General features: G+C 30.8%; 1 non-coding gene across 1 annotated transcript; it reads right to left on the minus strand.

Annotated features, from left to right (window-relative positions):
- Nucleotides 1-430: 430 nt before the first annotated feature.
- Nucleotides 431-6,113, minus strand: LOC111877209 (uncharacterized). The gene is made up of 7 exons (XR_006185742.2): nt 4,671-6,113; nt 4,399-4,588; nt 1,998-2,101; nt 1,795-1,894; nt 1,408-1,715; nt 1,027-1,309; nt 431-968 (listed from the first exon to the last, which is right to left on the minus strand). It is a non-coding gene; the product is annotated as an uncharacterized LOC111877209 (transcript).
- Nucleotides 6,114-14,239: the final 8,126 nt, after the last annotated feature.

The raw sequence follows: 14,239 nt of genomic DNA on the forward strand, positions 1-14,239 counted from the left end.
TTTTATTTTATTATTATAAAAATAAAGTCTCTATCAGTTTTCTTATTAAACGAATGAATGAAGGTTAAATCCTCATACATAATATATCAACGACATAAACATAAACGTAATAATAATGAGAATTTCATTTTACCTTTTTGCAATCCTATTCAACTCCCCGCTAAATAGTTAATTTATTTTTTTTAATTAAATCAGTTTTAGCATTATTGCCCACAAGACAACATAGGCTAAAATTCCTGAAATATTAAGAAAAAATCTAAAATTCCAATATTTATTGATTGCATAAATACTTTGTTGATGGATAGCATCAGGAACTTTAGTTTTAACATGTCATTGGGTTGTGAGTTGTGTTGATCCATGTATGAACCTCAACAAATTGATCTCTCAAACATCCCATAAAAAATTTCTTTAAAAACAAAATCACAAAACCATTACAGATTTTACACATTGAGATCCAGTTTGTTGAAAATCATATAACGTTACAATCAAATAAAACAAACCTCCAAAAACAACTAGTCATTAACATCTTACAAGATACCAAAAACCAGATATTCATTTTCTTCTCAACATAACAATACATGTAAAGCATCTAACGTTTCTTTCGGCGCTTGCTGCTCTTATGATTAGTCTCACTCTCACTCTCCGACTCAGACCCCGAACTAGAATCGGAACCGGAATCAGAATCAGAACTGAAATCGGAACCAGAACCGGAACCGGATCCGATTCCGACGCAGGCTTTTGTTGCATAATAAGACGAGGCATGTTCTTGAGATACTCCCTCAAATTCTCAGTAATCCCACCAAGCCCAATGGAAGTAAAAAAAATTGATTGAAAACAACGTGTTCTTGGGATTATCTCTCGGGAAAATCGACTCAAAATCCTCTTGCATCACCGACTCACTCAACCGCTCGTTCAACAGCCGAATCCCAAGATGCCCAGACAGCTCCTGTCGTACAATAAAAGAAAAGGGGTAAAAAGGTATTTTTAATAATTATTATAATAATAATTAAAAAGTAAAAATGAAGTTACCTGGAAGAGGAAGTGGTGTCTTCTTCAGTGAGACGAATGTAAGCCAAGACATGCCAAGGCAAGGCATCCGTCCCGAGGAGATGCGCGAAGAATTTCGCAACATTCTGAGTTTGTTAGTCTCGAGGCGGTGGATCATGGAGTATTGTTGAACAAAACATTTTTCAATATTTTCTTGATAGACTTTGTTGATCATGCAAAACCTTTGACCTAAAAGACCATAGTATCGAAGATATGTTCTCTCTTGACTACAACATTCCAGTAGCATTATGCATAGCTCCATCTGTACAACCAAAACCAAACTTTTACTTCTGTCAAATTTGGAATGGAATGGAATCAACGATTCCATTCCATCGTACCAACAAAATATTTTTTTCTTACCTCGTGTCCGGGTTCGAGTTTGATTTTGAGGAGTTTATGACCGGCTTCTTCAAAGTCAACACTTGACATGATTGTTAAGTAGATTGTTCCTCGAAGATTGACAGGATTTGTTTCTGTTTCATCTTTGATTCTCATTTGCTCTTCGTCTTCTTCTTCTTCTGAAGATTCATCTTCATCATCATCATCATCTGAATCCTCCCCAACACCTTCTTCTTTTTCTGAAGATTCGTCGCCAAGAATTGTTTTCTTCAGGTCTTCAAACTTCTTTTCATTCTCAATGAAGTCAGGATCCATCTTGAAAAAATCTATGCACAACAAATATTGTTTATACCCAAACATTCATAATAGAAAATTCATTTTTAAATAAAATAAAAAAATTATGTACCTAGGGCAATTCCGGATCGATTTTATCTAGAAGGGATACTTCATGTGTCAACTGATCTTCCAGCTTAACAAGATCCAACTCTGGACTAACAGCTGGATGCCCCTGTGTAGTAAAGCAAACATAACATGGGTGGAGATTAAAAATATATTTTAGTTGTAAATAGTAATAAAGATATGACAAGATTTTAAGATTTTAGATTTTAAACCTGAAACTTGGCTTTTCTTAATGCAAAAAGACCTTTAATCAAGAACTGCACCCTTTTGTCTATTTCTCCCTCATGAAGAATCCTACGAAATCGCTCAAAGATTCCTGAATAATTTAGTACACAGAGTGTTGAATATGTTAAATGATTGAAAGACCCTAACTTTCGTATTTGGCAATATAGTTACTCCAAAACATGCTACTTGCATATTCATAAAAACAATATTTTGCATTGATAAAGAGGTTACAAACTACTGGATAGAAAGGGACTATTACAAAGTGTTATATATTACATAACTACCCAGGATATTTTAATTTATACAAACCTAAACTGAAGTACACAAGTACAATTACAAACTATTCTAAATCTTCGAACAATATATGATCATACTGATTACTTATCTCTTGTAATTGTTAAACATTAATAGGGTAAGCGGTGACGCTTAGTGAGTTCAATAATAGATACAATATAACGTTATGCCATATATATACTTCAATATGGCAGAAGCAAAGAGAAATTAGGAACAACAAAGGCATATGTGAATCATGTGACAAACTTTTCATATCAATCAACGACTTGATTCAAAGATATACAATCAATGAGACATATCAATTTCCATACTTGATATACATCAATAAAGCTTCGACCCAAATGGCATAGAAGACATACAACTTCGGATTAACATTTTGGTAGATTTCAGGCTTATAGCCCTGTCTAACCATTTGCCAATGCCATAGAATAGAAGTCATTCTCTTACGGAGACATGCTCTACATGGTCAGAGGCTACGTACCAGTACCAATGTGAATCTAAGTCCTTTCACTGATCACATGGTCAAAGGTATTACTTTTTCTATAAAAATAGCGAATAAAATAATACGGGAAAATAACCTAGAATAATAATACTGAAAAGCACATAACAAATATAACACATAACATCCAATTGTTCCTATATATTGAACTCACCTTGAATTAAACGGGGGTCAAAATAGTAATTTGGACAGCACTTCGGCTTTAAATATGACTTTCTATGTTGAAAACCGGGAGCTTTATTGAAAACCAGGCTCTGCGAAGGTAGAGCTTCAAAACCAAAAAGATAAATTTTCCGGGCTTCACGGGCACTTCGGGGCGTGTTTCGGGTGTTAGAAATGTTATCGGGGCTTCGGGGGAAGTCAAAATACTAAAAATATTGAGAAAGGGTGAAAAATTGGCAATTTATCCATTTTACTCGGCAAGGCTCGCATGCCTTGTATTTATAGGGCGAGGATGCGAGGCCGGATCATAAGGGCGCGTCAGCAGCAACTAGGTGGCAGCGAGGGAGAAAGACACGCGGCTCAAGCGAAGCTCGGACACTGGCGCAACACGCGTCGGCTTCGGATTAGTCCAGCGCCTCGGATGCGAGGAGTCATCGCGACACGCGTCGGATGCGAGGAACCGGTGACACGGGGCGAGCAGGGAGGATCCAATGACGTGGCCGAACCTGAGCCTTGCGAATTTTTTTCGGATTTTGCATTTATTTCGATTTTTGTGCTCCGAACTTCTAAAATCTATAACTTTCGCATACAGGCTCCATTTTTGATGTTCTTTATACGCACGCATAGGTAAAATTATGCTCTACAACTTTCATTTAGACTTCATCAGCTAATTTTGAATTTATTTTAATATTATTATTTTTAACAGACCGGGACTGGAAAATCCGTTAAAAATTCATAACTTCTTCATCCGACATCCGTTTTCGTTAGACTTTTTACCGTTGTACTACAAATGACGAGACCTTCAATTCTCGTTTAGGTTATGTTGGCTAAATATCACTCGATCTAAAATTCGAGTTTTTAGTTGTCTACTGCTATTCTGAAACTTAGAAAAATCATAACTTCCTCATACGAAGTCAGATTTTGACGTTATTTTTATCGAACTTCTCAGTTTAATGAATACTACGACTTTAATTTAGATCACTAAGGCTAAAAAATAGTTTATCAAAAACTCACTTTTTACGTCATTCGGCGCACAGTGTCGGTTTTGTCGCGGATCTTCGATTGGTCATAACTTCTTCGTTATAACTCGGATTTCGACGAGGTTTTCGCCTACAAGTTTCTAACGAGATTATCTAAAATTTTCAATAATAAAATTTTACTTATTCCAAAATTTATATTTTCGTTAAATTTTACCATTTGACGTTTGATTGGAATCTCATAAGACTTCCAATACTTTCTGAATGATTATAAGCATAGTTTTACTTCATTTATAGTAAGAACCATCAGTTAGAACTTAAAAAAGTATTTCACAATATTATTCATTATAAAACACAATTTCAAAACGTGTGTGTTACAATAATGTCAACAATGACAAATGAAAAGAACAATATGCTTGTACTTTTAGAAGACAAATAAGATTAAAAAATACTCACCATGCAAGCCTCGGGGAGATAGATCCTGAAGTATTGATCCACATTCTGTAACAAAACCAACAACAACATCTACACTGTCATCAGTGGTATTCTCCAGTAGAGTTGTGAGTAGTTCAAGAGCAATAAGCTCATGAACTACATGTTGGTTGACCAAATGAGCTATAAACTTAACAACAGCAAGTAATTGAGGCTGTGAAAACACTTGGTGTCAGTATAAATATAAAATACACTGATTCTCATAAAAGATGTCAGATAGATGAAACAATTCACACCTTGTCATTTCTCTTATATGCCCTTGTCATCTACACTGTTTACAACAGCAACCAGAGCTGAAAAAACGTCTGTAAAACGAGGAGATGCCATTTGAGACTTCATGCATGATCGACAAAACAATCCTCTTCCTCTTATCAGATTTTCAGCAAACAACTCTGGGATGATGTTTTTGATGTTTGTGTCGTTGACCTTGTTGACCAAACCATTTATACTCTTCCTTAATGCATCCCATGTCATTCTTTGATATTCCATACTGCTTTTATCTTGAAATTCACTCATCATACGGGCCAACTTGAATGGTGGAATATACACCCCTCCACTCTTTCCTAAATTAGTCATGCTTTCTTGCAAATCAGCAAGCTTTTTGAATCTTGCACCTTCATCAGGTTTTTCTTTATCCCCATTTTGATCAACTTTATGCTTTAACACATCATTATCAGTTCTTCTTCTCTCTTTATGATCACCATTCCTCTTTCTGTCCCTTTTATAATCTTGTCTCCTGTCATCTTCATCATCATTCTTTTCATCTTTGTTCCTATTCCTTCTCCTTTTATATTTATCATCATCATTGTCACTTCTGTCATTCTTTCTTTCCCTTCTTCTGTCTTTACGATCATCTTCATCATCACTCCTTCTATCCTTACCTTTTCTCCCTCTCTTCCGAATTTCACCACCTTCCTTATCACTCGAATCATCATACTTCCCATTTCTACCACTTTTCCTGATCTCACCATATTCTTCATCACTTCTGTCCTCATTCTTTTTTCTGATTTCACCAACTTCTTCATCACTTTGATCATGTTCATCACTTCTTTTCTTGTCTACATTCTTGTTTCTGTTGTTCTTATCATTTCCATCTTCATCATCACTCCTTATGTCCTTGCTCCTACCTCTTTTCCTCATGTCTTCATTCTTTTCCTTGTTCCTCCTATTATTACCATCTTCATCATCATCCCTCCTTCTTCTTCTCCTGTCATTATCATCTTCCTCATCCCTACCTTTATCTTTCTTTTTGTCTCTCCTTTTATCACTTTTATATTCATTGTCACTCCATCCATCTCTTCTCCTCCTCCTCCTCCTGTCATTAGCATAATCATCACCACGCCTCCTATCTCTTCTCCTCATATCATTTGCATCTTCATCATCACTACTATTCATGTTCCTGTCATTTACAATTTCCTTGTTCCTATCTCGTCCCCTCCTACCATCTGCATCTTCTCCATCACTCTTATTGTTGAGCCTCCTCCTATCTTGACTGTCTCTTTCACTCCTGTATCTATCATCATCTCTTCTTCTCTTATATTTATCATCTTCATCTCTGTCCCTTTGTCGCTCCATCATTTAATCAGCTTACCTGTTACTTAAACAATGCCAGAAAGTCATTCAGTGCACATTAAGTAAGGAATGCAATGTATAAGAATTTATTGTTACCACTTTAATTATTTTTAAAAGTATTAAGTGATTAGTAATTTAGCATTAAGATACATGTATGATGAATACTGAACCAAAAAAACTCACTCAAATAATATGTAGCTAATAACATATAAATCTTTATATGACTGAGGATCTGAATTTTTAAAATCTGAATTTTTAAGAGATCTGAATTTCTAAGAGGGTCTGAAATTTTAAGAGCTGAATTTTTAACATGCTGTTTGGTTGGGACATCTAAATTGTTGTGCTGAATTATTAAAATGACCATTTTGCCCTTCTGTTTTATTTTTTATTGAATTCAACTGTTTATTTAGAAAATAACTTAATAAATTTCTTAAATATGTATTAAAAAAATATAAACACCATATAAAATCCAAATTTAGCATAAATCAAAATTAAACACAAATCCAAATCAAACATAAATATTTTTCATCAAGATCTTCATCTTCTGTCCACATTTCACCATGAATGACATTTGCTTCATCATTTTCTACATCAATGTCAAATACTCCTAATTCTTGCAATGAATGAGAGGCTTCTTTTGTGTTTACTGCTTCATCCAAATCAAACACAAATATGATTTCTGCAACTACATTTCACCCTAATAAGCACACACAACAACATTGAACACAAATATGATTTTCTACATCAATGTCGTCATATCCCTTTAACACTTTCAAATTCGATCGTATACCATCAAAATCAAGCATAAAACATCAAAATCAAAGCATAACATCAAATATAGATTATGATTGAACAAATCTGATTAACATAACATAATCACTTATTTCGATTTTTTGATTTTCGACTTTGGGGGGAAAGAAGGAAGAAACAACAAACAACAATCGATGTTCAGAAGGAGCAACAAACCTGTCGATTTGCAGCAGCGAGAAGGTGCATCAGCGTCATCCTTCTTCGGTTGCAGCGTCGTCGGCGTTGCTTGGTTGGGCGGTGTCGTTCAGCGGCATCGTCGGAGTATGTAGCTGGGAAGGGAAGCAGACGCGAAAGGGGGAGAAGCCACAGCACAGGAAGACGACGCAGGAGTAGGCGGGTGTGCGATTATGAGTTAGGGCAAAAAAAAAAGAAACGCGTGTTTTTTCTTAATTCAGACTTTGTTCCATCTCTGAAAAATTAAGAGGTATTTTTAATTTTAAGAGGTAAAAAATAAGACGTAAACAAACGATCTGAATCTGAATTTTTAAGACATTGCCTCTTAATTTTACAATTAAGAGGTAAACAAACAACTCCTAAAATGGACAACAATTTTAAGTGCAGTGTTTTGACATACAACAATGAAGGATAAGTACATCAGCTAACATACTAATTGCTACATCAAAACCTTTTACAGTCTTACTTAAAACCCTTTGAAAAAACCCTCATATGAACTTACCCACCATTCAGATTTTAAACAGAAGTAGATAATATGCACGATGCTAATATTACTTCTATTAAAGTCACTTATCAGGATTATAGAGATCCAGGCAGATCGAATAATACTATTTAATCACCTCGACCGACAATAGGGCACTGATAGTCACCAGCGCCCTTACAATTTAGAAACCCCACACTAATTAGTCAATTACCCTGTAAATTGAACCCTAAACCAAATTGTAATATGCACAAGAACCTAATTGTTTATAAGCAAAACAAGCGAAAACTCAAAATGAAACAAAAACCAATGAATTTCCCTCGTTTTGTGATAGATTTAACTTTTATACGGAATATATACAAACCTTGTGTATAATTTCTAAGTGTGTCTGCTCTGCTTCAATGTTCGCTTGTAAAATAGAGAAAACATTTTTGATAGATTTCAAATTGAGATTTAACGATTTGGGGGCTAGGATTGGGGACGTGGGATGAACCTACGTTGGATCTTTTATATTTCGACAATTTGGGGGCTAGGGTGAACCTAGCTTTTGTGTTGATATATGATTTAACTTCTATACAAATTTTGCTAATACGATGCGAATGCCCGTTCGTTGTGCATAAGTATCTATATTGTTGAAATTTTTACAAATATATGTTTATTTAAATATAACAATAATGTTGTTATTAAATTTAATATAATAATTCGTATACTAAATTTATATAATATATTGATTATTTTGAATTATATGATAATATATACATCTATTAAAACTGCATAATTTCAATCTTTGGAATGACCTCTACTCACGGGTTACTCATAAATAAAATTAAATATAATATATGGTTTAATGTTATTTATAGTTGTTATTGTTGATTATTTTATTAAAATTTATTTTCTTAACGTTTTAACGTCTATCATTGTAATTATTTAAAACATTAAACAATTTTTTTTATTTTAAAGGTAACAATATAATCACTTATATAGACTTATTTTTAACTATTGTTATAGTAAGTTATTCTAAGCTATTTATTTGAAATCTTTTAACGATTATAAAAATATATGTAGTAAATATTTTAGTTAAATTGATATTACAATTTACTTTTGGCATTTAGCACTATAATTTTTCACTTTTAACTATTCACGAAAAATATTTTTTGCACTTTTAAATGGAACTGAAACTTATATTCAAGTTGACCATGTAATGTTATATTTAAATTAACAATTTAAGTATTTTGTCCAAACTGTTCAAAAATTGTATCTTTAAACTGATAATGGTTTACATACAATAACATATCAAATCTTATAAATTAAGTATAATATGTTAAAAGTTAAAGACATAACTTTATAAGTAGAAGTAAAAATGTTATTTTTATAATGAAATTTAGTTTATTTATGATTACACTTTAGGTTTGATACTTATTTAACGTTATTAACCAACTTATAAATTATTAGAAAGACACGACAATTTATCACTTTTAACTATTTATAAAATATTATTTGGGTTGTTTAAGTTGAACTAAAATTCATATTTAAGTTGATCCTGTAAAGTTCTATTTAAATTAACAGTTTAAGTATTTTATACAATTTGTTCAAAAGTTGTAGCTTTAAAATGATAATGGTTTACATAGAACAACATATTATACCTAGTAAATCAAGTATAATATGTTAAAAGTTAAAAACATAACTTTATAAATAGAAAAAAATATATTCTTTTAATATTGAAATTTAGTTTATATATGATTACACTTTTGATTTGATATTTATCTAACCTTATTAACCAACATATAATCATTATTAGAAAGAAATTGAAAAGTTATGAGAGTTTCAAATGAACATGGTGAAATGAAAAATGCACGGGAGTTTCAAATGAATGTGGTGAAAGGAAAAATGTTCCCTCTATAAATATATTAGGCGAATGCCCGTGCGTTGCGCAGAAACACCTATATAGTTAAAATGTTTACAAATATATGTTTTTTTTTTTTAAATATTACAATAACGTTGTTGTTAAATTTGATATAATAATTCATATACTAAATTGATATAATATATTGATTGTTTTGACTTATATGATAATATATACATCTATTATAACTGCATAATCTCAATCGTTTTAATGACTTATAACCGCGAGTTACTCATGAATAAAATTAAATATAATATATGATTTAATGTTATTTGTGGTTGTTATTGTTATTGTTAATTAATTTTTTAAAATTTATTTGCTTAACGTTTTAGTTTCTATCATTATAATTATTTAAGACATCAAACATTGTTTTTTTAATTTTAAAGGTAACAATATAATCATTTATATAGAGTTATTTTTAACTATTGTTATTCTAAGTTATTTTAAGTTACTTATTTGAAAACTTTTAACGATTATACAAATATCTTTAGGAAATATTTTAGTTAAATTGATATTACAATTTAGTTTTTGCATTTAGCACTACAATTTATCACTTTTAACTATTTACAAAATATTCTTTGGGTTTTTTAAGTGGACTGAAATTTATATTTGAGTTGACACTATAATGTTATATTTAAATCAACAATTTAAGTATTTTGTCCAAATTGTTCAAAAGTTGTAGCTTTAAACTGATAATGGTTTACATATAACAACATATTAAATCTAATAACTAAAATATAATATGTTAATAGTTAAAGACATAACTTTATAAGTAGAAGTAAATAAATTATTTTAATATTGAAATTTAATTTATTTATGATTACACTTTAGGTTTTATAATTATTTAACTTTATTAACCAACTTATAATCGTTATTAGAAAGATACTGTAAGTTATCACTTTTAACTATTTATAAAATATTATTTGGGTTGTTTAAGTTGAACTAAAATTTATATTTAAATTGATCCTTTAAGGTTATATTTAATTAACAATTTAAGTATTTTATATAAATTTTTCAAAAGTTATAGCTTTAAAATGATAATGGTTTACACCCGACAATATATTAGACCTAATAAGTTAAGTATAATATGTTAAAAGTTAAAAACATAATTTTATAAGTAGAAGAAAATATATTCTTTTAATATTGAAATTTAGTTATATATGATTACACTTTAGGTTTGATATTTATTTAACCTTATTAACCAATTTATGATCATTATTAGAAAGAAATTGAAAAATCATGGGAGTTTCAAATGAATGTGGTAAAAGAAAAATGAATGGGAGTTTCAAATGAATGTGGTGAAAGGAAAATGCTTCCTTTATAAGTATACTAGGCGAATCCCGCGCGTTGCGCATAAATACTTCTATAGTTGAAATCTTTACAAATACATGTTTACTGAAATATAACAGTAACATATTTGTTAAATTTGATATAATAATTTTTATATTAAGTTGTGATAATATATTGATTATTTTCAATTATATTATAATTTACACATCTATTAAAACAACATAATCTCAATCATTTGAATGACTTTTACCCGGGGGTTAAACATGAAAAAAAAATATAATATATTGCACAGAAAGACCTATATATCTGAAATCTTTACAAATATATGTTTTTTTAAATATAACAATAACGTTGTTGTTAAATTTGATATAATAATTCGTATACTAAATTGATATAATATATTGATTATTTCGAATTATATGATAATATATATATATATCTATTATAATTGTGTAATCTCAATCATTTGAATGACTTCTACCCGCAAGTAAGTCATGAATAAAATTAAATATAATATATGTATTGTTATCTATAGTTGTTATTGTTAATTAATTTTTTAAAATTTATTCTCTTAACGTTTTAATTTCTATCATTGAAATTATTTAAAACATCAACCATTGTTTTTTGATTTTAAAGGTAACAATATAGTTATTTATATAGAGTTATTTTTAACTATTGTTATTGTAAGTGATTTTAAGCTACTTATTTAAAAACTTTTAACGATTATAAAAATATCTTTAGGAAATATTTTACTTAAATTGATATTACAATTTAGTTTTTGCATTTAGCACTACAATTTATCATTTTTAACTATTCACAAAATATTCATTGAGTTTTTTAAGTGGAACTGAAATTTTTATTTATGGTGACACTATAATGTTGTATTTAAATTAACAATTTAAGTATTTTGTCCACACTGTTCAAAAGTTATACCTTAAATTGATAGTTGTTTACATATAACAACATATTAAATATAATATGTTAAAAGTTAAAGTCATAACTTTATAAGTAGAATTAAATATATTATTTTAATATTGAAAATTAGTTTATTTATGGTTACACTTTAGGTTTGATATTTATTTAACCTTATTAATCAAATTATAATCAATATTAGAAGGACACTACAATTCGTCACTTTAAATATTTACAAAATATTCTTTGAGTTATTTAAGTTAAACTAAAATTTATATTTAAGTTGATCAAGTAATGTTATATTTAAATTAATAATTGAAGTATTTTATACAAATTGTTCAAATTTTGAAACTTTAAAATGATAATGGCTTACATCCAAGAATATATTAAAACTAATGCATTAAGTATAATATGTTAAAAGTTAAAAAATATAACTTTATAAGTAGAAGTAAAGATATTTTTTTTATTATTGAAATTTAGTTTATATATGATTACACTTTAGGTTTGATTTTTTTTTAAAACTTATTAACCATCATATAATCATTATTAGAAAGAAATTGAAGAGTCCTGGAAGTTTCAAATGAATATGGTGAAAGAAAAAATGCATGGGGGTTTCACATGCATTAGGTGCTTGGTGTTAGGGTGCAAAGTCATGCTTGGATGTAGTGTTTTAGGCTTTCCTCTTTGTATGTGTAAATGGGTTGAGTCTTTCCTATAAATAGGAAGTGAGTGACTCCCATTATGTAAGTGAATCCATTTGGAGTGTTAGACTAGAGAGAGAAAATTTGTACAAACCCATTTGTATATTCTTTCTAGATCTAATAAGAGCTTACAAAGATTTATTTACTCCTTGTGTTCTTGATTTTACATGATGATTCACTAGATCTTTCATATTCCGCACATGCCATCAGAATCAATTCTCTTCAATTGGTATCAGAGCGGGTGTTCTTTATTTCATCAAGAATTGATCCTTGATGGCAATTTTGATTTAGTGATTCATTTTATGATCTTGGATCTTCTTGATTTAGAGTGTTTTTGGATTCTAGAAATCGAATTCATCTTTGATTCTATTCATAATTCGATTTTCTTCACTAGAATTCAAGTGATTTTTACTTTCTCTCTCTAGAAAACCCATTCAAAATCACTTTCTCTCTCTAGAAATCTTCAAGTTTTTATGATCATGGTGCGTTTGGAGTATGATTCTTGGGTTGTAATCATTGAAGGTGTGAAATACGAAGTCAACGAATTTCAATTCTATCGATTATTGTTGAAAGGAGGTTTGATTTCATGGGATTCTTTGGTTTCTTATGCAGGTTTGAAAGATGATCATGGAAGATTGATATTTCAACAACTTTCGAAGATTGAATGTTTGTATGATCTTTCCATGTTCATGATAGCTTGTAGTAAGAATCGAGAGGAAGGAGAAGAAAGAGACTTGTTTAATAAGGGATACATTTATCTTGTTGAAAACCCAAGTGATCTTCATGCTCTTATGTTTGTTGAAGATGTTCTTGATGATCATCATGTTCTTGATGTTCTTGATGTTCAAGAAAAAGGAGTTCAAGTTGATGTTCATGATGAAAAAGTTTTTTGCTCGATTGGAGTTCAAACCGATGATATTTTGTGTTCTTGTGATTCGTTTGAAGGAATGATTCCTTATCGGAAGCCGGTGATCCAAGAAAATCACAAATATCAAACTCCAAAAGATTTGATTCAAATTCACAAAGTTGATGTTGTGGAAAGTGGGTTTGTTCATGAAGTCAAGTCTTCAAGATGCAAAAAGATGAGAAAGAAAAAGAAGAAGAAGATCAATCGCAAAAACAAGCGGGTTTACTCACAAAAATCGTCAAATGTTGTGAAGCCGAAATCCGTGAAACAAATTTGGGTTCCAAAGCAACAATCTCCAAGTGTTGTATTGAATTTGAAGTCAAAACCCAAATGTGTTGATGGTTATTTTGAAGATGTTCTTGGATCGTTGATGATAAGTTATTAATTAACTTGATGATCGATTAGATCTTCTTAACAGGTAATGCGATGAAGTAAAAATAGTAAATAACACAAGTATAGATCAAGATGTGTCGAATGATTAGATCAAACACTCCTCAGCAGAGCTCGACTAAGAACTTCCGATGTAGAGGATTTTAGGGTTACAAGAACGATAACAATAAACTTGCTAAATAATAACTTTCTGATCGTTCTATTCTATCGTGTCTTTCTAGGAGCATGCAAGCACCTATATATAAACTAAACCCTACTAAACTCACGGATGGACAGGCCCATACCGGAGATACATAATGGACTAGCTAACGAGCCCAATAGACGCAATACATTACACAAAACACGACCCAACAATCTCCCCCTTTGCGTCAAATTGGAGCGAGACTACTTCTTCTTCTTGCTTGGGCCAGCAGCAGGAGCCTTCTTTACAGTATCAAACAGACGTGTGATAAGAGCAAGGATAGTCTGTCTGAACCGAATGTACCATTGAATCATATCATCAAAGTACTTGATATCATCCGCTGTGTTCTGCTTGCATCTATGGATGATCCCCAAAACATGTTCCAAACATGCAGTGGTATAGAGATGTTTGTCTGCCAAGGCAAAAAGACATTTCTGTCCTTCGTTCCTGGTAAACATGACAGAGTTTCTCTTCGGGTCTATCT

This window comes from Lactuca sativa, chromosome 8 (genome assembly GCF_002870075.4).
Source record: "Lactuca sativa cultivar Salinas chromosome 8, Lsat_Salinas_v11, whole genome shotgun sequence".
Classification (NCBI taxonomy): Eukaryota; Viridiplantae; Streptophyta; class Magnoliopsida; order Asterales; family Asteraceae; genus Lactuca; species Lactuca sativa.